The sequence below is a fragment of the Equus przewalskii genome, chromosome 25, assembly GCF_037783145.1.
Source record: "Equus przewalskii isolate Varuska chromosome 25, EquPr2, whole genome shotgun sequence".
Lineage (NCBI taxonomy): Eukaryota > Metazoa > Chordata > Mammalia > Perissodactyla > Equidae > Equus > Equus przewalskii.
Genome location: NC_091855.1, coordinates 41,247,502 through 41,271,152, shown reverse-complemented (window position 1 = coordinate 41,271,152; position 23,651 = coordinate 41,247,502). Strand labels below are relative to the sequence as shown.

General features: G+C 46.8%; 1 protein-coding gene across 6 annotated transcripts in view; it reads right to left on the bottom strand.

Annotated features, from left to right (window-relative positions):
* Window positions 1–23,651, bottom strand: part of EML1 (EMAP like 1) — a 166,918-nt gene that overhangs the window by 120,174 nt on the left and 23,093 nt on the right. Inside the window, exon 1 of one of the 6 annotated variants that reach the window (XM_070593261.1) lies at window positions 15,745–16,086. The exons of 4 other annotated variants lie outside the window; for them this stretch is intronic. The gene's annotated coding sequence lies outside the window, so the exon portion shown is untranslated. Of the gene's footprint in view, window positions 1–15,744; window positions 16,087–23,651 lie in introns of those variants that run through there. One more of the 6 variants, XM_070593259.1, reaches the window with a different exon arrangement.

Genomic DNA, 23,651 nt, shown 5'->3' with positions numbered 1-23,651 from the left:
ATTACACACTTGTTAACTTGTTACAGGACCCAAGGAGGTCTGTATTTATCTTATCTCAGAAAGACGGAGTGAGGACAAAATGCCGTAGCAGGAGGAACGCACAGATCCACAGTTTGTAACTTTCCCCCTCCACACATCCACACGCTGGGTTAGTGATTTGAGTGTCAGACCCACGGCCTGAAGTGGAGATGCTGGTACACAAGTGGGGAAGCAAGAGAAGAGAAGAGTCAATTAGATAATCTTCTCACCGGTCCAGGAGAAACATTTGTGCTTCTTGTTGCACAATAATTAGAAATCACTTACAAATAAATTCTGAATGGTTTCAAGTTGTAGTTATTAACTCATGCAGCTTGAACACCCGCAGGCGAAATGAGAACTGAGCAATAAGTCACTACTAAGAAAATCTGTGGGCCTCAGCAGGGTTCAGAGGTGGAGAGAGGCCTGTCTTTCCAGAAGCAGAGGCAAGGTCAGGGATGGGGCTCTGTCAGTGAGCGTGACATTATGGGTTAGCCACAACTGGCACTAGATGCTCCAGGCAGAAGGGAGCGGTTGAAGCACTTATCCTTGTCCTAGTCAGGGAGACCAAGCACGGAAGAGGATTGTTAACAGGAAGAAGACAGGTGGGTGGAGGCTGAAGGTTTACAGGTGCTGTTGGTTTGATGGTGACCCAGTGTTTGAAGGTCAGTGGGAAGGACATTGTTAGTGACCATGGAGGAAAGAAGCAGGGCCTGCTAATAAGCCAAAGGGCTGAACTGACATGAATGGACAGCTTTTATGGCAGATAAGCAGGAAAAAAGAGAGGACCGAGAGAAAGGGGCCAGGGAAGAGGGGCCTTAAGAGGCGGCAGAGGAGCCTGAACCAGACCCGGCAGGAGGCAGAGGAGTCAGGAGGCTTGCACGCAGGCACACGGCTGATGAGAGCATGTCAGAGATGAGCCTGTGCACAAACTGGACTGCAGGGGCCAGGGCCTGGCGCCGGAGCAGCCCCGAGTGTCTGCGGCGCCCCAGAAACGAGGCACTGAGGGCCTGGACAGTCAGAGAGAGGAAAGAGACTGAGGGGCAAGCCAGAGGGAACTGCTGTAGGACCATACAGCTGGAGAGACAGGAGGCCAGGGAGGACAGCGCCCCTCCCATTAGAAATGCCCTGTAGCAATTGGAGCTGAAGACCAGCTCGCCAGTGACACTAGTGGGATTTGGGAGTCGTCAGCAAAGAGGTTGTAAATGAAGGAAAAGGGAAGGTTGGACAGGAGCTGGGCAGAGCCTTGGAAAGGGAGGCGAGAAGGCACTTCTGAAGGAGCCATCAGAGAGGCAGAAAAATCAGCTTAGGGTAGCGTCTCATGAAGCTGAGAGCACAGACGGCTGCAAAGAGGTGGGTCTTTCCACTGGGTTGTCTGCAAGATGGGTCAGGGAGGACGAGGCTGGGAAAAGACCCCTTTGTCTGGTGGCAGAAGGCTCGCAGGTGACCTGCAGCATCTTGGTGAGCAGTGGGGATGGAGCCAGGCTGCCGGACATAAAAAGAGGCGCACGTGTAGATGTGCGTTTGAGAACTTTGGCAGGGAAAGGAAATGGGGGCCAAATATAGAGGGCAGAGGGTCACGAAAAGCCCCTCCCCCGGCAGTGCAGGTGGACCTTCTGCCTCTATAAGGCAAGAGGCAAGTGCTACGGAGAAGAGGCTTTTGAGGGGTGAGGCTTCACACAGATCACGTTTACCTGTGCCCTGCTCTGTCTTCTCATTTCCCATCTTTCCCCCTTCTACTCCAATCTTTATGCTCTCTCACCTCCACTTTGCGGTTTTGTACATTAGGACACATTGGATAATTGGTATAAAAAGCTGATGAGTGGCATTCTTCAACTTGGAAAGGAAGTGATAATCATGAATAAATGGTTAAAAGATGGGGCCTGGCCCAGTGGCACAGTGATTAAGTTCACACGTTCTGCTTCGGTGGCCTAGGGTTTGCCGCTTTGGATCCGGGGTACGGACCTACACACCGCTTGTCAAGCCATGCTATGGCAGGCATCCCACATAGAAAGTAGAGAAAGATGGGCACGGATGTTAGCTCAGGGCCAGTCTTCCTCAGAAAGAAAAAAAAAAAAAGGATTGGCAGCAGATGTTAGCTCAGGGCTAATTGTCCTCGAAAAAAATTAAAAGATGGTCTTCTTTAAGAATGCCAGTATTCTTGATTTATAATGTTAAAGGTATACTATTTGGTCGCCCCAACTAAGAAAGGTTAGGAAATAAAGAAAATTCAGAAGTGGGACAGGAGAAAAATTGAGCTGGAAATTTTCTTAGCAGATTTTGCTTCCACTAGAGCAAAATTACAAATAACAATTAAGAATTCAGTCCACTTGCTTTTGAGATGATAAAGATCGTCATTACACTCTGAACCTAGAGTATTAAGCAGCTATGTTTTTTCCCACAATGGTAAAAGCTTACTCTAAAAAAAGCAAAGTTTAGTATAATTACAAGGATATGCATGTTAAGTCAATTAGGAATAATTTCCACAGCATTAAAAAAGATCTATGGAGAAAGCGCAAGAGAAATCTCTGAAAACTTAATTAATAATGTGAGATTTTGCACCCATACATTTTAACAGACTGTTACTCCATGGCATTTTGAGATAATTTATGGTCTGAGTCCAAAAACTGTCGTTGTAATAAGTGATGTCCACGCTCTAGGACGATATAACCACAGTGCTCGGTGGCATTAATAGCAGCGTTTGTGCAACATGTGTAAAAGAGAAAAGAAAATGGGAGCCCTGTAGCCTTTATTCATAAAGAAGTAATAAAAAAAATTACCCAGAGACGTGAGCATCTTTTGTTTAAGTCAATATTCCTCCAAAGATGGTTATACAGTCCAGGCACCGTCCTTGGGGCTGAGGATACGGCACACAGCCACAGCGCTTTCCCAACTGCAGGTGGCCATGAAGTCAATTTAAAGAGTCACGTCAACACTTTAAAAAATAGAAAATTCCACTCTGGGCATAGACCCAAGGGAATTGAAAGCGGGATCTGGAAGAGAGATTTGTACGTCCGTAATCATAGCAGCATTATCCGCAAGAGCCTAAATGTGGGAATAACTCAAGTGTCTGTCTATGGATGAATGCATAAACAAAATGGGGTATATCCATATGATGGAATATTATTCAGCCTTAAAAAGGAAGGAGATTCTGAAACATGCTACAGCATGGATGGGCGTTGAGGACATTATGCCAAGTGAAGTAAGCCAGTCACAAAAAGACAAATATTGCATGATTCCACTTACACAAGGTCCCTAGGATAGTCAAATTGATAGAGACAGAAAGTAGAATGAGGGGTGCCAGGGGGCGTTAGTGTTTGACGGGGACAGAGTTTCTATTTGAGGTGGTGAGAAAGTTCTAGAGATGGATGGTGGTTGCACAAGAACGTGAATGTACTTAATGCCACTGAACCATGTGCTTAAAAATGGTTGAAATGGCAAATTTTGTGTTATGCATGTTTTACCACAGAAAAAAAATGCAACAGAATAAGAAATATCAGAGTGCACTGAACATAGGCAGAACAAGTACTTTTTACTTGAAGCATTGGTCTTTGCTTGAAATGTCTGTGTGTGCTCTGAGCGGCGGTGTAAAACGTATTTCTCCGTGTAGGTCGCAAAGTCTAGGAAACATTCAGACGTAATAATTATACAAATAAATGTATCATTACAAATTGCAGTAAGTGCTCTGAAACGAAAACCGAAGGAAGGATTTCAGATTATTCCGGAGGGTCCGAACTGGACTGAGCAGCAGAAGACGGAACCCGAGCGGCAGAGACCAGAGGGCGAGTGGAAGCTGCTTCAGGCAAATCAGGCTTTTCTGAGGAACTGAGGGGGTTCCTGTGGCCGGAAGTGGAGGGCCTCCTCTAAAGGGGTTCTGATTTTATTCCAAGAGCAAAGAGAAGTTGCTCCTCAGTTAGTATTATGGGTTAAATCATGTCCCCCCCACCCCCATTCATACATTGAAGTCCTCATCCTCAGCACGTCAGAAGGTGACCTTATTTGGAGACAGGGTCTTCCAGAGGTAGGCAAGTTAAAGTGAGGTCGTTAGGTGGACCCTAATCAACATGACTGGTGTTCGTATAAGAAGAGGAAATTGGGACACAGACACACACAGAGGGAAGAGCATATGAGGACACTGGGAGGAGCCAAGGAGAGGCCAGGAGATCTTCCCGCACAGCCCTCGGAAGGAACCAACCCTGCCCGCACCTTCACTTTGGACTTCCAGCCTCCAGACTGTGCGACAATGGCTTTCTGGCGTCGTGGGTGGTACTTTGTTTCAGCAGCCCTGGCAAACGAATACAGTTAGTGTAGAATCTCAAAGTCAAGGATTGGTTATTCCACAGACTTGGGACATCATTCATTTCTGATGTTGAAATACAAAATACACTTTCACATGATAAGATTGTTACTCTATATAACGAGAGGCAATCACCCATCTCAGCATCAATAAAGAACATTAACCTTCGTGGTCTCCCACCGGCCTGCCGACGCAGGTGTGCTTTTCCACAACATCCCTGACAGACGCTCTCTCAGCCTAAGTTGAAGAGCTTGAGTGATTACCAAGATTGTTGGTTATTTTTGTCCCAAATCGCCCTTCCCGAAACATCCTTCATTGATTCTGCTTTTGTCTGGTTGATTGCATCTCTCTCTGTCCTGGTGCAGGCTTCTGTCTGTTCTGAGATGTTGCCGTAACTGCCTGTGTCCTGGTGTCCCCACGTCTGTCTTGTTACCCCAGGATTAACTTGCCTGAATGAAGGGGTTAATGATGTCATTTCATTCTCTGTTGCCTACCCCATTAAGTGCAAACATCTTGGCGTGGACTTCAGGTCTGCTGCGTTCCTGCTGCAAATGCTGTCTTGGCATCCGACACACTCCGGCCACGCCATGCTATCAGCAACTCTAGCCCTGACTCTCAGACACGGCATGCATTTGAATGCTCTGGACCTCCGCCCATGCTGTTTCCGAGTCCGAGTCCCGAGGGCCTGCCTTCCCCGCCTGCCAGCATAGAAGCCGCCCCTTCTGCAAGGCCTTGGCCTCGTGAGCAATCCTGTCCACCGCACTCCCACATCTGCTGGTACTGTCCCGTATCCCTTAGGTCAATCTGCCTTGCCTTGTAGGAACTTGTGTGTATTTGTGTGTGTGTGTGTGTGTGTGTGTGTGTTTTCATCTCTCCCAGGAAATTAGTTGTCTCTAACACCTATCATGCTTGACACGATGTTGAAAGTAGTTGCACTGAGTAATCGTTGAGTGAATGAATGAATGAATGAACCCTTTAGACAAAGTCAGTTGCCCATTACACGCAATAGGCTTTCAAATGCTTTGAAGAGTGCCCTCATCTTCTCCAGGGTAAAGTTCGCCTTTTCCTCCCTGTCCATCACGGGACGTAGTTTCTAGACCCCTCGTCTGCATAGATGCCCTCCCCACTCAACGGGGCTCTTTTCTCCTGAATCCTGGTACCCAGAGCTGAAGACAATGACCTCAGAGGACTGACCTGGGTGGCACTTCCCTTTAATAACTTGGATGTTATGATTCTATGGATGCCACTGAAGTCTGTGTTACAGCCAGGATATCTACTGTTCATCCCATTGAACTTCTGGTCAATTACAAACCTATCAGTCCTTTCAAATGAACTGCTTTTGGGTCTTCTCCATTCTGTACTGAGCTAATTGATTTTTTTAAAATCTAAAGACAGGATTTATCTTTATCCATGTGAAATGTCATTTTGTTGGTTTCAGTCCATCCTTTTAACCAATCAAAATCTTTGAAACTCTTCAATCTGGCGTCTAAGGCATCAGCATTTTGACAGCAGGGAATGTGCCATAACAAACCCTTGCATGTCTTCATCCTTGTCATCGACAAACACATTAGCAGCACAGAGGAGGGTGGAGCTCCGTGCACAGCTCGGGAGATGCCTCCCCAGCCACGTCTCCATTGATCTATTTGTCAATATTCTGGATTTGTTTGTCCAACTAAATATGGAACCCCTCCAATAGTTTGTTCACCCAGCCTATCTTTCTCCGAACCATCCACAGGGTTTTGTGAAGACTCTTTACCAAGGCTTTGTGAATCCAGCCTGGCAACGCTGTGGAAAGAGGAAACGAGGTTGGTTTGGCTCTTGGGAACCACATCTCCTTCCAAGAGCGCACGCACGAGCTCTTCAGAGATCTGTGCAAGTTTTTGCTCAGAACCCATATTAATATCAAACTTATCATCTACGTTTTCCAGAACCCAACTTTTTCTGCTTTTTGGAAAATTATGACATTCTCCCCTTCCCAGTTTTCTGCAACTCCCATCTGGCCAAATCCAAGAGGGTTTGTGGAGACCTGAGAACATCTTCACGGTAACTCAGCAGTCCTTCAGCCATCTCTTACCTTTCCTGGGTTCTTGACAATTGCTCCCAAAGGACATTTCTTCACTTCTTTCTACTTTTAAGATAATTCTCCTCATCAGAGGGAAAGAAACTCGCAGAGCTAAGTCCAAATACGCAGACTGGTTTTCAGAGTCCTTCATGGCCCCGTCGCCTCCGGCTCCTGCATCTTCTGCCCCCAGACAATCCACACTGCTTTCCTTTTCCCAGACACTCCGCAGTCGTCCGCCCCCGGGGCTTTGCTTGTGTGATTCCCGCTGTTGGCCGTGTTGTCCTTCTGCTCCATGTGGGGGCCTCTCTCACATGCTGCCTCCTCGCTGTGCTGCTGGAGTCCCTGTCTCCTCGCTTGCTGGTGGCAGTCAGTACCTTTCCTCTGTGCGAAACCAACCTGCCTTCTATAGCTCTGTAGAAGCTGGACTGTCAGCACGTGGGGAGCCATGGGGCAGGGCTTCTGCTCTTCACTTTGTGTTGGTTTATCCTCCCATAGCGGCCAACGTGGAGTCTCCATAGCGCTCTCCCTGGCCTCGCCCCTGGCTGGGAACCTCATCATCCCCTGGGGAGGCAGATCTACGGCGTGTCTCATAAAGGCGGCATATCCGTAGCATGGTGAACCCAGCTCCCTGACTACCTGTGCACCATCTGGCCTGGGTGGGCTGGGGTGGGTGAGAGGCACTGGGCGAGAAACAGCTCTGTGTGATAAACAGCCTTATCAAAGGCCTTTCCAACTTCCTTACCCCGTCCCCAAACAGTCAACCCTGCAGTGCCTGAGCTTCAGAGCCTTCCGCAGATAATTCATTAACAGTTCAAATAGATATGAAGACTCCTTATTATCCGAGAAACCCATGGCTTTTTTCCCCAGTAAGTTATTCACTCAAAAGCATTCCTAATGATTTGGATCAATCAGAAGAATTTACATATTTTGAAGTGTCTGAATTGAAGTGGAAAATTAAAAGCCATATTCGGTTGGTCTGCTTTTTCAGAAATGTCGTTCCATTTAGGAAACTCGACGTTATAATTGTCTGTCATTCATACCGTAAGGCAGGTAGTGCAGTAGATTTTAAACAAAATATCAGTTGCAGCATCTCCACTGAACAATGTCATTTTCAGGAATTTCTGTTCGTTTGCTCCATCGTGTTGCCCGTGAGGTTTTATGGCAGTTCTTGGCATACCACTGACTAACCACAGAGTAAACACGCTCATATTAGGTCAACTACTCATTCCAGTGCTGGGGCAGCCCGGGTTTATGCCTGTGTCCTGGGTAATCATTAACAGTTCCCCTTTGACTCTGAAATATTCTGGTGTGGATGACAAATTATATGGTTATCCTAGCTAACATGGAAAGACTTAGAACCTATCCATATTGTACATTGAAAAAAATTATTGAGATTCATACATATTTAAAATGCCATCCTAAGATGCCTCACAGCATCAGAGTTGCAAGAAATAAAGAGAAGTTGCTGGAAATCTGAATATTTATCAGGAAAGTCAAGCAAAAGATCTGCTTCTGAGGTTTGCCTGGTCCCTTCCCACCACCCCCACCACAGGCGTTTTCATCCCCGAATCTAGATATGCAACACTTATTTGTAATTAACAAAGGGTCTTGGAATTCTTGCCAAAAATTTTCCCTATGGACCCCAGACTCCAGCTATCCCACTAGTTAAGGCAAAGGTTAAAGGGTCCTCTGATTGGAGGCCACTGTAAGATGCTGCTCCACCTCCCTCAGTCCTGGGTGTGTTCACCGTGTTCTTCATCACACCCAGCTTCTGGGTGCTGACCATTGGTTCACTCATTTGCACACACCGAGTGCCCACTCTGTGCCAGGAACAGGGGACACAAAGGGGACTAAGCCTGGCCCCGAGGGTCTCACAGTCCAGAAGGGGAGCAAACACACAGGAATACACCGAAACACACAGGAGGGGACTGAGCACACAGGAACCCACTGAAGGGACGTCCCAGTCACCGTCCACGCATTGGCACCAGTCCATGCTACACTCCCGTGGGGTAGGGAGTACTGCCTCAGTTTTACATGTGGGGAGCTCCCTTGTGAGCAGAGGGCAGGTGCCTGGCCTAAGGGCACGTAGCTGGTGGGTGGTAGAGATGGGATTTAAATCTGTTCCCGCCAGGCCCCAAACCTCACTCTTCTCCTCTGAACTGCCACTTCTGCAGCTGAGGATGGAATAAGAGAGACCGGGGGGAAGGAAGGAAGACTTTACCCAAGAATACAAAAGCACTCTGGTTGGGGACAAGAAGGAAGAACACCCCAAGATAGGGTGAGGCCTCGAACCTCATCCTGTGGGGTGCAGACTCTGGGTCCAACTGTGCCTTACTCACAGGACGTGTTCAGAAAGTGTTTGCTGCTTGGGCTTGGGATAAATGAAGGCATGAGGATGACTGAGGCCCCAGTGGCTGGGGCAGACAGAGAAGGAATCTAGGAGGCAGATGGGGCCAGAGCTCCAGCTTTGATGGATCTGGGAGATGAGATAAGTGGAGAAAGGAGGTAACATCATCCACAGGCTAGAAACGCATGCCCAGTGTGTCTGGGAAATGATGAACCATCCAGCTCCGTTCAAGTCAAGGATGGGGCAAGGAGGTCAGACTGGAGGCATCAGGCCCCATTGCAGAGGGCCTGGGACCCCATACTAAAGGGTTAGGCTTGGTACATGGGCAATAGGGAGCCCCTTGGAAGCCTCACAATTAGACTGTGCTTCAGGAAGACTGATGGGGAAGTGCATGTAAACTGGACCAGGGGACTTTGGAGTCACGAAGACAAACTAGTAGGCGCTGGTGTAGTTCCAGGTGAGACAGTGAGAGCCGGGGTGTGGCCACAGGCCATCCTCCCAGGTGGATGGGGAATTGGCTGGTTGAACCGGGTTGTTGACACAGAAGATGCCAAGGGAGGATCTCGTCTGAGAAGGAATGAGTGATGAGCAGAGTGGGATGTCAGGAAGTGAGGGAAGTGCAGGCAGAAGCCCGTGTCTTGACAAAGAAGATGCCAGTGGGGATGTGGAAAGTGGACAGATGAGCCGTGGCAAGGCCTGGTGGCTGGAGGAGGCCAGGAAACAGGCAGTCAGATGGGGAGAGGAGAAAAGAGCTGCAAAACCCACCTTGTGGGGCAGCATGGACAGGAGGGGCGCTGTCAGGGTGGGAAGAGCAAGCGTGGTTGACAGGAGGAGGAAAGAGTCAGAGGAGGGGAAGTTGGTGATAATTCCAGGAGAAAGGAGATGGCCGCTGGAACATAATTCCGGAGGACACAGTGTGCGGGGGAGCCTCCCTGGAAAGAAGGAAGGATGCCACGTCTCCTGGGCGAGAGGGTCAGTAGAACGAGATGGGTGAAAAGCCACCGAAAATGTGAGGTTTCATTCATTTGTTCAACAAATATTTGTTGGCAACATAATCATCCTCGTAAAGAAGTTCTAAGAGTGGCTTTCCAGGGACAGGCAGTGGATTGAGCCCAGGTGTTTATCTCCACGTTCTGCTGGAACTCCTCATACCCACAGGACAGAGAGGATGGAAGAGGAGATGACCTCAATACACCTGCAATCTGGTAAACAGGAGAGGAGAGGCAGGGTCTCATTTGCCCCAAACCAGCTGAAACTGAAGCTGGTAATGTTGGGGCAACCAAGAAGCACACCACTTCTCACCACAGCACCCCCAGAGGTTCGGGAACTGCCAGCACCAGGCGCCTATGGAAGTGGGGTCACAGGAGAAGCTGCAACAGGAGGATTGGCCAAAAGTCTGCATAAGAAGCTGCTGTGAACTGAATTGTGTCCCCTCAAATTCCTAGTTTGAAGCCCTAACCCCCAATGTGACTATATTTTGAGACAGGACTTTTAGGAGGCAATTAAGGTTAAATGAGTCATAAGGGTGGGCCACAATCTGATATGTTTGGTGACCTTCTAAGAAGAGGAAGAGATCTCTCTGCCCCCTCTCTGCCATGTGAGGACACATTGAGACGGTGGCCGTCTGCAAGCCAGGAAGAGAGCTCTCGCCAGGCACCCACCATGCTGGCAGCCTGATCTTGGACTTCAGCCTCCAGAACGGTGAGAAATTTCTGCTGTTGAAGCCCCCCAGGCTGTGATATTTTGTCACAGTGGCCCCAGGCGACTCGCGCAGAAGCAGTCAGACCCCTGCCCAGTCTCCTTCGTCTCCCTGAAGAAGATGGGAGGGTTAATCTCTCAAACAGGTGAATTAAGGGGTTCTCTGCACAAATGGATACCAGGGGTACCATCCCGAAGATGAGAAAGAAGTGACCGCCGACCGCTGACTGGTGAGACCTCGTCCCAGTCCCTTCACACCCTGAGCTCCCAGAATCCTGGCAGCCAAGTGTCTGCTTTGCAGACAAGAGCATGGAAGACCCTTCTTTAAAGAATATGACGAACTCTCAGGAAGGACCTGGAGGTAGGGAAGATCGGGAATCACAGGAAAGTCCTCCTGGTGCCGTCTCCTCTGTGGACGCAGTTTCCAGGCAGCTTTTGAAGGCTCCTCTCTAAAATTTGAACGGACAGCCAAGAATCTCTAAACATTTGAGAAAATATAAAAGGAAAAAAGGAAGTGGGGATATGAGGAAACAGACAATACAGAGAACAGAGGAAATAAAACTATCGTCAACATCCTCAAAGCATGAAGTTCTTGCACCCACAAAACCACGATAAGATGCTAAAATAGGGTGATAAAGAAGAGTTTTTGGAAGTTAAAAATATGGCAGTAGAAATAAAATCTCTGCAGAAGACTCTAAAATAAGGTTAAGGAAATATCTCAGGAAAACAAAAGAAGACAAAGCAATATAGTAAATAGGAGAAAAATTGATAATCATATTGGGAAGTTCAATGTCTGAATAATGGGAGTTTCAGAAAGAGAAAATGAAGAAGATAGAGGGAGGGAAATCATCAAAGAAATAATTCGAGAAAAACTCCCAGAACAAAGAGACATGAATTTCTAAGTTGAAAGAATCTAAGTGTTCAGCAAAATGGAGAGAAAATAAATCACACACCAAATTTTATTTCCCTGTGAGAATTTAGAATACTGGAGATAAGGAAAACGTTCAAAATGCTTCCAGAGAGAAACAACAGGTCTCAGACAAAGGATTAAGAATCAGAATGGCATTGGATTTCTGAACAGCAAGGAGAGAAGCTAGGAGGCAATAAAGAAATGCAATTAAATAAAATTTTGAGGGATATTTATTTTCAACCTATAATCACAGGCCCTAACAAACCATCAAATCAAGTGTGTGAGTAGAATAAAGATATTTTCCGTCATGCAAGTCTCAACCCCAAAACTTAGCTCCTGTGTTTTTAGCTCGTGCCTTAGCTCCCCTCCTTTCTCAGAAACCTACTGCAGGATGTGCTACACCAAAATGAGAGAGTTGTCAAGAAAGAAGAAGACATAGGGTAGGAAACAAGGCGTTGAACCCAGGAGAGAATGAAAGGAATCTCCAGGAAAATGAGACAAGGGATCCCAAGACAGCAACTGGGCAATGAACAGTCACAATTGTGCTAGGAGGCAGCCAGTCAGATTGCAGCCAGAGGACAGAGACTTTGCAGAAATGCCACCAAGAAGATGGAATTGAAAACTACTGAAAGGAGGTTTATAGATAAGCCAGAGTATTGGGGGATGACTTAGCGATAGATACATGGAAAACAGAAGACTTACTCCAGGAAAACAAAACATGATAGAGGAAAGAAAATTCAATTATATCCTATACAGCTTAACTATGAGTCGTGTTCCAGAGTCATAATAATATAAACACACAACAATCAAATAAAAAACTGTGACATCTATGTTGGGAGGATGGAGAGAAGTGTGTGTGCACGTGTGGGTTTGTAGTGAGAGATGCGAAAGAGAACTGTCTTCATCTTCTGTGGGATGTGAACAGACAAATTCCTGAACCTGGAAAATCAGCATGTATCAGTGTACGCACGTTATTTCAAGGAAAAGAAATACAGAGCAAAGGAACGGATAAAGTATGTGGAAGCGGCAGTTGCTTCTGGCAAGTGGGGGTGTGGGGAAGGCGTGGGAAATGGGGGAAGGTAACTGCTATTTTTTTTTGTCTTGAGCTTTGCAGAATGACTTGATATTTAAAAATATGTGTAGTGACTTTAAAAAATTTAAATGAACTTTAAAATCTTATGTGCATTTTGATCTAACTTCCTAAGCTTCAGTTGGGTGATTTTGCTCTTTCGCTCACTCGTCCTGCAGACGTCTCCTGTGAGCCTTCTTCTGTAGGCCAGGGTCTGTGCACCGTGAAGACAAAGGCTCAGTGGCAGTCCCTAAAGGACCCTTCCTTTTAATAAGAAAAACTTCAGGGAGGTTCAAGATTTAAGCGCCATTTTACTTTGTTTTGCGCACGAGATGGGTCTCTGAAGAACGCTAAATTCTACGTTTGTAAATCAATTGAAGTCTTGGGACAACGTGTGGCTGGAGCTTGCGATTTAAAGGGGTCTTATGATAAATCTTCCAGGAAACAAAAATTCCCACATAATATGTCAATGCGTCTATTCATATTTTCATATGTTGGCCACTCTGATGAGAAGTAGATGTGGCAGCAGAAAACGTAGTTTGAGAACAAATTTATAGGTGACATCGCCATTTGGGAAGAGGAGAATTCATTTATGACCGAAATTACTAATGACAACAAATAGGAATTTACTTATCTATCGTATCCTGAGATGTGGTCCTTAATTACAGTATTATGTGCATTCTTGACAATGTCATTTAGTGATTAAAAACTAACTATATCTGATAAATGGGATAGTAAAATGTTCAGCTATACATCAGTGGGGTTCTGCACTAATTAATGTCACAAGTTTTTACATTTCTCCATTTACAAGATATAACTGCCTCCTTTCAACTTCATCTATACAGGCACCCAGAAGAACCTCCTGTGTGTATTTAATATTTGAATGACTGCGTTACCTGCTAAGATTTTATTTTTGCCTGTAGGACATTTTATGGCACCAAATTAGAGCAGCAGGAAAACATTCTTAAAAAGATAGCCATCGTTTGGAAAAACCATCTGTTTTAGTTGGAAGAGTATATACATAAAATGTATCATGAAACTTTGCTGTGAAAATGCTCTTTCTCCCAAATGTTACCTTTTATGCCATGACTATTTATAACGTCCTGGATGAATCTACGAAATGTTTTATTCAAAGTCCTCATTGTTATCCCAATACTGCCATTATGTGGGAAACAGAAGAGCCTCAGAAGTTCTACTCATGTATTAGGCATGCCTTTCAAATTGGTTCAAAAATTGTATTAAGTGAAATACATCCCACAGTAATGAAAAGCTGTCCTCCGCACGGCGGCCAGGTTGGTCTGCTGAAGCATGGCACTAATGCAATCACCGCCTGGCTCAAAAGTCCCCGGTGGCTCCCCACTGCCTGCTGGAGGAAGAGGAAGCCTGGCCAGTGAGCCACTGGGATGCGCCCGGCCAGCCTCTCTAGCTTGGCATCTGACACGCCGGCCCAAGCTCAGCCCGCTCGCCTGTGAAATGGACCATTTGCTGTTCTCTGGATGCACCACCACTCTGTCCCATCTCAGGCTTTGATTGGGCTGTCTCTCCACATTGCACCCTGCTGTGGACTGAATAGTGTCCCCTCAAAATGCCTCTGTTGAACCCTAACCCCTAACGTGAATGTATTTGGAGTGGGGCCTATAAGGAGGTCACTAAGGTTAAATGAGGTCACATGGGTGGAACCCTAATCTGATAGGATTGGTGTCCTTCTAGGAAGAGGCAGAGACCAGAGCTCTCTCTTCTGTGTGAGCACACAGCCAGACAGCGGCCGTCTGCAAGCCAGGGGAGAGCCCTCCCCAGAACCAGACTTGCCAGCACCCTGACCTTGGACTTCCAGCTCCAGAAACGTGAGAAAATAAATTTCTGTGGTTTAAGCTGCCCGGTCTGTGGTATCTATGGCAGCCCCAGCAGACTAACGCACTTCCCATTTTCCCAGTCGTCATCTCTCAAGGTGCATCTAAATGCCACCTACTCTGGGGACCCCCACCTCTCTCCCTGCCAGGTGTCCCTCCGCCCCTCCGAAGCCCTCAGCCCCTAGGACTGTCCAGGTGAACTCCAGTCCTCTGAGACTTTCCTAGTCCACTTCCTGGGCTCTGAGCTCCCTGAGAACAGAGACTGGATCTAGATGCTGGATCCGTCCTGATGCTCTGTAACTAGAAAATAGATTCAATGTGGAGACACAGGCTCCTCTAACTTTTCAAGAAGCCTCGGCCTCTGTGTCTTGGGCGGTGTGCCAGCAAGCTGCACTCCTAATTATATAACAGTATTGAAATGTAAAATGCGTGTCAGTATGAAGAGAGGAACGACCTCTTTTTTTTTTTTTTTTTTTTGTATTTTGTAACCAGAAAAGCTCTTTATGATCGCTGGACTAGTTTCCATTTTAAGCTAATTAGTAAATTGCATTTTTGGCTCTCTAACTGGCTAGGTTAAATTTAGCTCATCTCTTCCCTTAAAGTCAGGCTGTCAGTGGGATTTGCAATTAAAATTTCCACTCTCAACTTTCTTTCCCATTCAGGGGGATGTTGGCAACACACCCGCTCTTCCAGTCCTCCCTCCCACAGCTGCTCCCCACCCTCTGGCTTCCCGTGGACACAGCAAGACGGCTCCTGCCCCCTCGGCCTGCGGGTCACCGATGAGCACGGCTGACATCCTTGGATCGCCCCCATGAGCAGGCAGGGCTTGTACCAGGGCTGCAAACCAGCCCTCAGTCATGCAGTGAACACGTACATGTACCAGGCCCCAAAGGATTTTTCAAAATGTGCAGCTACCTAACGGCCAGGGCTGGAGCAGGGGCCTGGGGTCCCCTGATGTGCGAGGCAGGAACCATTTTCTCGCTGGACATGCTTAGGGGTCCCGGAAGAGCAGGCTGGGCGGCAGGAGAAAAGAACGCACTCAGCGGAGGGTTGGGGAGCAGGGCCACATTACAGAAGTACTGAGCACTACAGAAATACTGGAATCCTGTAACAATCGCCACGTCCAAACCAGGGTGTACCAGCTGACGCTGGGCCCAGCCATGCCCCAAGATGCCCAGGAACCTCCTGGTGAGGAGTGTGGGCAGGTGTTAGTGCAGAGGTCACCAGGCCACCCCCGCACTGCTGTCTCTGGTGAGCAGAGTCCCTCTGAGAGCCAGGGAAAGTCCCCCACCTCTAGAATCCCACTCTGTCCCCTCCAAGCCCTCAGCTACTCCCTTGGAAGCCTGCTTACCTCCCTCCCACCCTGTTTGCCCTTGAGCCCTGCAAAGTGCTCTTCTCCAGGGCCAAGCCCTTCCCGCCCACCCCCAAGTGTGGGTCAGAGGCTGCCCAGCCCCTCAGCAGGACAGCCGGAGGGTGGGAGGGGGGAAGAGGCTCACCCAGTCTTCGTCAGGCAGAAGAAAGACACCAGGCCAGTTCCTCCCTGTGAGAGCAGCCCGCTGCCCCTCCTCCGAGGGGAGATGGGGAGGCAGAGACCGGCCTTAGGAGCAGAGTGCCTGCGTCTGACTTTTCTGGAGGCCATTAAGCAGGATGGGCTGGCGATTTCCAAGAAGCGGGAAGGAGGCATCCATTATGCAGGCACTAATGGATCTCCAGCCTCCAGCGCTGCTCAGGGGAACAGGGTGGGTCTGTGAGGGGGGAGCGGTGTCCACCTCGGCCTGGCTGGTTCCTCTTCCCATCGGTGCTTCTGTGCTCTGCAGTGAGACCCTGCCTATCTGGGTGATGGCAAGTAGGGCAGAGGAAGCCACCTCCAGGGAACGGCTGCGGTTAGTGAAATGAGCTCAGTGGCCTGGGGAGTCCTCAGAGCAGAGAGGGATCTGGGAGTGAGCACCTGCGTCTCTGCAGTCACAGTGACTTGGAATTTAGGCAGAGAATTACCTGTGGAAAAACTGGAAAACATCTTTTTTCTCCCAGATGTGTGATCCTGGGCAAATGTCTATCCCTCTCTGGGCCTGACACAGGAGGGCAGTGGCCTCTGGGCCCTCCTAGTGTCTTTCCAGCTCTGGCCTCCTGTGGCCCTGCCCAGAACAGACGCCTCCGAACACCCATCCATGGATGGTGAGGAAAATGTGGAGTGAGATTTTCGTGGCACAAAATGTATCTAATTTCAAGACTTTGTCTTATTCTGAGATTATTCATCTGACATTTTTGGCGGTAAAATAGCCTTTCTTTTATGAAATAATGGCCAGAGTGGATGGTCATTATTTTTAAGTGTCCTTATTAAGCCAAATCAAAAGTTGGCAGCCTTATGTTGCTGCCCTGGCCGGCCGGGGACGTGTGAGTCTGTGGATCATGGTTTAGTGCAAAATCTGGACCCTGAAGGACTCTCATTTTGGGCTTTGGTCGCTGTTGGCTCCTGGAGAAATGTGGATGGGGAAGGGACACAGATGTGCTCCCCACCTGTGGGGACAGCATTGCAGCCACCCTGCTCCTGAGATGTTCAGGATGCAACATCTTCTAAACCCTGGGCTGGGTTTTATTCATCTCACGAGCTCTCACGGTCAGAGCTCCTGCTCCTGGTCTGCCCAGCAGCAGAGCACGTGGGTCGGGCTGCAGGCTGTGACACACTCACGGGTCAGGAAATCCATTCAGCAGGGGACCGAGACCAGCACCTTTACAATGAAATCTTGTGGAACAGAGCAGAAAACATCAGAGTGTATCGCATGTGGACATGTAGTAGGGTAAGTATTGATTCATAAACCTTTTATTCCAAATATGTATTCAAATGTGTATGTATTTGAATATATATTCAAATGTATGTGTTCAAAATATATATTCAAATACATACGTATATTCAAGTATATATATATGTGTATTCTGCTTCTGTATGGAGGAGTAAATTCCTGACAAACCAACCCTCTTGCAGACAACATCTACAAATCTACAAACTATGGACAAAAGAACAAAACAACATCCTGAGGTCCCTAGAGAATAAATAAAAGCAGGCAGGTTTTGGAGCAGCATCAAGACCTAAAAGAATCAACCCACATAGGGTAAGTTTCCCATTTTTGCGGCTTTGCCCTGAGGGCAGACACACTTGTGGTGGCTAAATTCCAGTAGGAAGCCTGTTGTCCCTCTGGACAGAGGAATCAGGAGAAGAAGCCTTGGACAGCAGGGTTGCTGGAGAGGGGAAAGAGCTCCCCAACAGAGAGGGGCAGAGAAGGAGAAGCCCATATTTTGTGTGTAAAGTCTGACCAAGTCTCTGGGTGACTGCCACACCACACACGTGCATGGTATGTTACAAGCAGTCTGAACCAAGAACTGAGCCGCCACCCCCGACAAGTGTCACAGAGTTTGAAGTTCGAGTCTAACCAAGTCAACTGCCTACCGAAACAAAAACATCAACACTGGTCAAAACAGTGTCACAGAATCCAGAGTTTCCACAACAGAATATTCCCAACCTCCAGGACACAATCCAAAATTACTCCACATATGAATAACCGGGAAAAGGCAACACATTTTTAAGGAAAAAAGTCAATCAATAGATACCAACCGTAAGATGACCCAGATATTGGAATTATTAGACAAGAACTTTAAAGCAGCTGTTATAACAATACTCAATAAGGTAAAGAAAAATATGTCCTAATAAAAAAATGTAGCACATCTCAGTTGAGAAATGTAAAATATGTAAATGAACCAATTGGCAGCATTATTCGTAATAGCCACAAAAGAGAAAAATATCCAAGTGTCCGTCAACTGATGAATGGTTAAATGAATGTGGGATATTCATATAATAGAATATTATTCAGCCATTAAAAGGAATGAAGTACTGATCCATGCTGCAACATGGATGAACCTCGAAAACGTTATGTTAAGTGAAAGAAGCCAGTCACAAAGACACAGACTGTATGATTCTATTTATAGGGAATTCCTAAGATAGGAAAATCTATAAAGACATAAAGTAGATTCATAGTTGCCAAGAGCTGGGGAGAAAGGGAAATGGGGCATGATTGCTAGTAAGTATTGGGTTTCTTTCTTTTTTTTTTTTGAGGAAGATTAGCCCTGAGCTAACATCTGCTGCCAATCCTCTGCTTTTTTTTAGCTGAGGAAGACTGGCCCTGAGCTAACATCCGTGCCCATCTTCCTCTACTTTATATGTTGGACGCCTACCACAGCATGGTTTGACAAGCAGTGCCATGTCCACACCCAGGAGCCAAACTGGTGAACCCCAGGCTGCCAAAGTGGAATGTGTGAACTTAATCACTGCACCACAAGGCCAGCCCCTATTGGGTTTCTTTTGGTAGTAAAGAAATATTTTGGAATTATATGGTGGTGATGGTTGCATAACTTTGTGAACATACTAAAAACTACTGAATTGTACACTTAAAAAGGAATCAAATAAAAATTTCAGAATGAAAACTACAGTGTCTGAAATGCAAAAATTCATTAGATGGATCCAGTACAAGAATGGAAATAACAGATGGAAAAAATCAGTAAACTTGAAGAGAGATGAATAAAATTTTTCCACTCTGAAAAAGAGTGAGAGGGGGAAAAAAAGAGAGAATAAAATTAACAGAGCCTCAGGGACATGTAAAACAACATGCAAAGTCTAAAAGTTCCAGAGGACAGGAAAGAGAGAATGGGGCAGGAAAAGTATTTGAAGAAATAATAGCTGAAAATTTCTCACATCTGGAGAAAAACATAAATTATAGTTTCAAGAAGCTTAGCTAAATCTGGATAAGATAAAGGAAGAAACTATGCCTTTGGCACATCATAATCAAATGCTAAAAACCCAAGATAGAGACAAAACCTTGAAAGCAGAGAGAAAACCATGTTTTCCATACAGGAGATCAATGCTTCAAATGACTGCAGACATCTCATCAGAAACTACTGAGGCCAGGATATCATGGAAAACATCCTTAAAGTATGGAAAGAAAAACTATTTCAAAACAGAAGTCTATATCTAGCAAAAAATATCTTTTAAGAATGGAGATGAAATAAAGACATTTTAAAAGAAACATTGGTAATTCATCACCATCAGACCTGCACTATAAGAAATGCTAAAGGAAGTTCTTCAGTCTGAAGGGAAATGATGTAGAAGGGAGACTCAGTTCTTCATGAATGAATGAATGGCATCAGAAATAGTAAATATTTGGGTAAATACAAAAGAGCATTTTTCCTCTTAATTAAAAAAAAATTGCCTGTGTCTGTTTGAAGCAAAAATTATAGCACTGTCTTGTGGGATTTATAGTAGATGTAGATATAATATGTATTAAGTGTAGTGTAAAGGATGGTGGGAATGAGAATAAATGGACCTATAGGGTTACAAAATTCCTACATTTTATGTGAATTAGTGCAATACTAACTTTAAGTAAACAGTGAAAAGTTAAGACGTATATGATAACCCCTAGAGCAACCACTGAGGAGGCAGTGCAAAGAGGCGTAGCCAAAAGTCAATAGGTAAATTAAAAAGGAATTCTTAAAAACATTCAAATAATCCCAAAAAAGGGCAGAAACGGTGAATAGAGAAATTAAAAACTGACATGACGAACAGAAAATAAATAATGAAATGATAGACCTATATCCAACCAAGCCAACAATTACATTAAATGTTAATGGGCTAAACTCTGTAATTAGAAGGCAGAGATTACTAGATTGGAAAAACGAGTAAGACACAACTTTATGCTGTCTACAAGAGACCCACTTTAAATGTAAAGACATATGTGAACTGAAAGTAAACGGGTAGAAAGAATGTAACATGCAAATAGTAAGCATGACAAGGTGGGAGTGGCTCATTAACGTCAGATAAAATAGGCTTCAAGACAAAGAATATTACTAGAGCTAAAGAAAGACACTTCGTAATGATTAAAGGGTCAATTCACTAGGAAGACATAAGAATAGTAAATGTGTATGTGCCAAATAACAGAGCCTCAAAATACATAAGCAAAGATTGAGAGCTTTAAAGGAGAGAAATAAACAATTCTGCAATTATACTAGGAAATTGTAACACTCTTCTCTCAGCAATTTATAGAACAGTTAGACAAAAATAATCAGTAATGACAGAGAGGATCCCAACATATCTTGACCTAATTGATATTTATACATATGGGTTATGATGAAAAATATATTTCTTACTATGACTCATTTCTAAAAAATGTTTGAAAAACCACTCTCCTAGGGCAAACACTGAAGACTGAACCACGGTCTTAAAATTCAACATCTTGTGGGTGAGGCAGGCACAGATCATTATAGTACCAGTGGAAACTGCTATAAGGAAGAGTAGGAAAGGAATTAATAATGTTTATTGAGTAGCTACTATGTGCTAGGCCCTGTGCTTAACATATTACACAGTTATACAATTCTTGCTACTTGGCCAGGTGGTATTATCATTCCCATTTTACAGATGGGGAAACTGAGGCCCAGGGAGGTAAAATGACTGAGCTAATGTCAGAACTGGAATTTGAACTGGCACTGACTCCTACAAAATGACCATAGGAAGACAGAGAGGGTAGTATCTTTACTTTGGAGGAAAATGAGGAAGAATGAGGCAACAAAGTGTAGGAGTCATTGGAACTGCATGGACAAGAGAGAAAAGGAACGGTATGGGAAAAGATGAGGAGAAGGGAAAGTTTGTGTGACATTTACGGATGTCGGGTGGCTGGAACTCGGAGGAGACAGGAGAGACTGGTGGGAAATGTGCCTGGAAGGGTTGACAGGGCTACAGCAAACCCAGCTGAAACCCCATCTCTTTTCCCATGCAAAGGGAGAAAGGGGAGCAATGAGGAAATAAAGGGGCCTCGGGGGTCTTGCTCATCTCACCTCCTTGGCTGGCTGCTCTGGGAGATGGAGCCTCAGGGGAATTTCCCCTAGATTTAAATTGGGTGTCTCCAATTTACTGTCCCAAGAAAACCTGAGCATCAAAGACAGGTATGTCCAGAGGCCATCATGACGCTTGTCCAAACTCTGAAACACGTATCCCTTGACCTTAGTCCAGATGGATGTCTTAAAGGCTGGGGACGGGTAGTGTGGAGACGTGTGAACAATTAGCACCCTCCTTCACTAGCTGTGAGGCCCCAAAAGGAGTGACATCAGATTGACCACATAAACCAAGGAAGCTTGGACCTTCTGCTCTAAATGCGTGGCCGGGAGGAGACAGGGACCCCAGAAATGAGAGAGGCACCTGTTTTTCTGCCTCCCCTGGGGAAGGCAAGGTTACCAAGGTCTGGGGCCAGCACTGCCTGCTGAGAATGAGCTCTGTGGAACTGGTGTGCTCTGACTTCCCGCAATGCTCGGCAGGGTCTTCTCCTGCTGGCGCCCACCGTAGGGGCCTCGGGCCAAGGCCATGCCTTTGGGACGGTGCTTTTCTTGGCCTCTCAGGGATGAGTTCCTCCCACAGGAGGACCCTAACCTGGTCAAGTGTCCCCACAGGTGACCAGGATGCCATCTGCAGAGCAGGCCTTGCTCTCTCCATGCTGACAGCCCCCCAGCTCCCCAAGAGCCCAGCACTGTTGCAAAGGAGAGATGATGAAGCTGCACCCTTTTCTGCTTCTCAGGCAGGTTGCTGGCAAGGCCTGCAAGGCCCCGGAGACTGGTTGAGAAAGGAGGACCAGAAAGGGATCTTCTGGTGGGTTCCCTTTGGTGGTGGAGGGGTCTGCAGTTTTTGGCTATCCTGACTCCACGTCAAAACCACCACCGAATGCCAATTTGGGTCACCCCAGAGCCCCAAACTACTGTCAAAAAAAGATACAACCAGCATTGGGGGTTTTCCAGATGCCTGTCTAAGGTTCTCCCTTTAACCAGCTGTTCTGGTGCATGTGACACACGATATGAGAATGGATTCTCTTTGTGCCTGTCGGTCTCTAGTCATGTAGTGTATGTGGTCAGTCCTGGCTTGGGGCCTGTCTGCCTTCTCTCCACCTCCTCCCTTGTCTGGGCTCCAGCCACGTGGAATTCTGACAGTTCCTTCAATCGCATCAAGCTCTTCTGTGCCTCTGCTTTTGCTCACGGACTTCCAGCCACTCTGAAGCCCCTTCCTTCATGGCAGCTCCATCAACCCCACAGTCCTTCACTCTCCCAGCTCAGACATCACCCTCCCAGCTCAGACATCACCCTCCCAGCTCAGACATCACCATTGCAGCTCAGACATCACCCTCCCACCTCAGACATCACCATTGAAGCTCAGACATCACCCTCCCAGCTCAGACATCCCTCCCAGCTCAGACATCACCCTCCCAGCTCAGACATCACCCTCTCAGCTCAGACATCACCCTCCCAGCTCAGGCATCACCCTCCCCAGCTCAGACATCACCCTCCCAGCTCAGACATCACCCTCCCAGCTCAGACATCCCTCCCAGCTCAGACATCACCCTCCCAGCTCAGACATCACCCTCTCAGCTCAGACATCACCCTCCCAGCTCAGGCATCACCCTCCCAGCTCAGACATCACCATTGCAGCTCAGACATCACCCTCCCAGCTCAGACATCACCATTGCAGCTCAGACATCACCCTCCCAGCTCAGACATCACCCTCCCAGCTCAGACATCCCTCCCAGCTCAGACATCACCCTCCCAGCTCAGACATCACCACTGTAGCTCAGACATCACCCTTCTGGCTCAGTCACCCTCCCAGCTCACCATCGCAACTCAGACATCACCCTTCTGGCTTAGAGTCACCGTCCCAGCTTAGATATCATCCTCCCGGCTCAGACATCATCTTCTGGCTCAGAGCCACCCTCTGGGCTCAGACGGCTTCTCCATGAAACCCTCTGAGACTCCACCGCACCACACAGAATGAATCCTTCCCTCCTCGGGGTCACCTCTGCCAACAGTGCGCCCTTCTGAGAATTTCACTTAAAGCGTGGCATTGTAATTCCCCTATTTCCTCAACTCTAGGACACATCTTTCTGCTTTTGCAGGTTGCTGAATAAGGTTGAATACTACGTTCAATGCGCCCCTTTAATGTAGGGGTGCTTCTCCCTGTCTCCTGCCCCCGGGAAAAGATGCTGTGAGACCAAATTTAGGTCTTAGAATCAAGTGACTCAGCCCCGTTCCCTAATCTATCTCGGTGCCCCCACAGCCCAGTGCAGACTAGACTTGGCAAGCATTTGCTGGATCCAAATCTGAATTCAATTCAAGTATTTCTTGAGGCCTGCTCTGAGTGAAGACGTGTGCTCGGCAAAGTGGAGAATTCAAGATAAATACAATGTAAAATTCTGTCCTCCAGGAGGTCACAGACGTGTGTGTGACCGAGGGGGCTGGGGGGGCGGGGCAAAGGATCACAACCAACAGTAATGCAAGACAGAGTCACCTGCAGCAGCACCCTGGCCTAAGGGGTCTTGTATTTGTT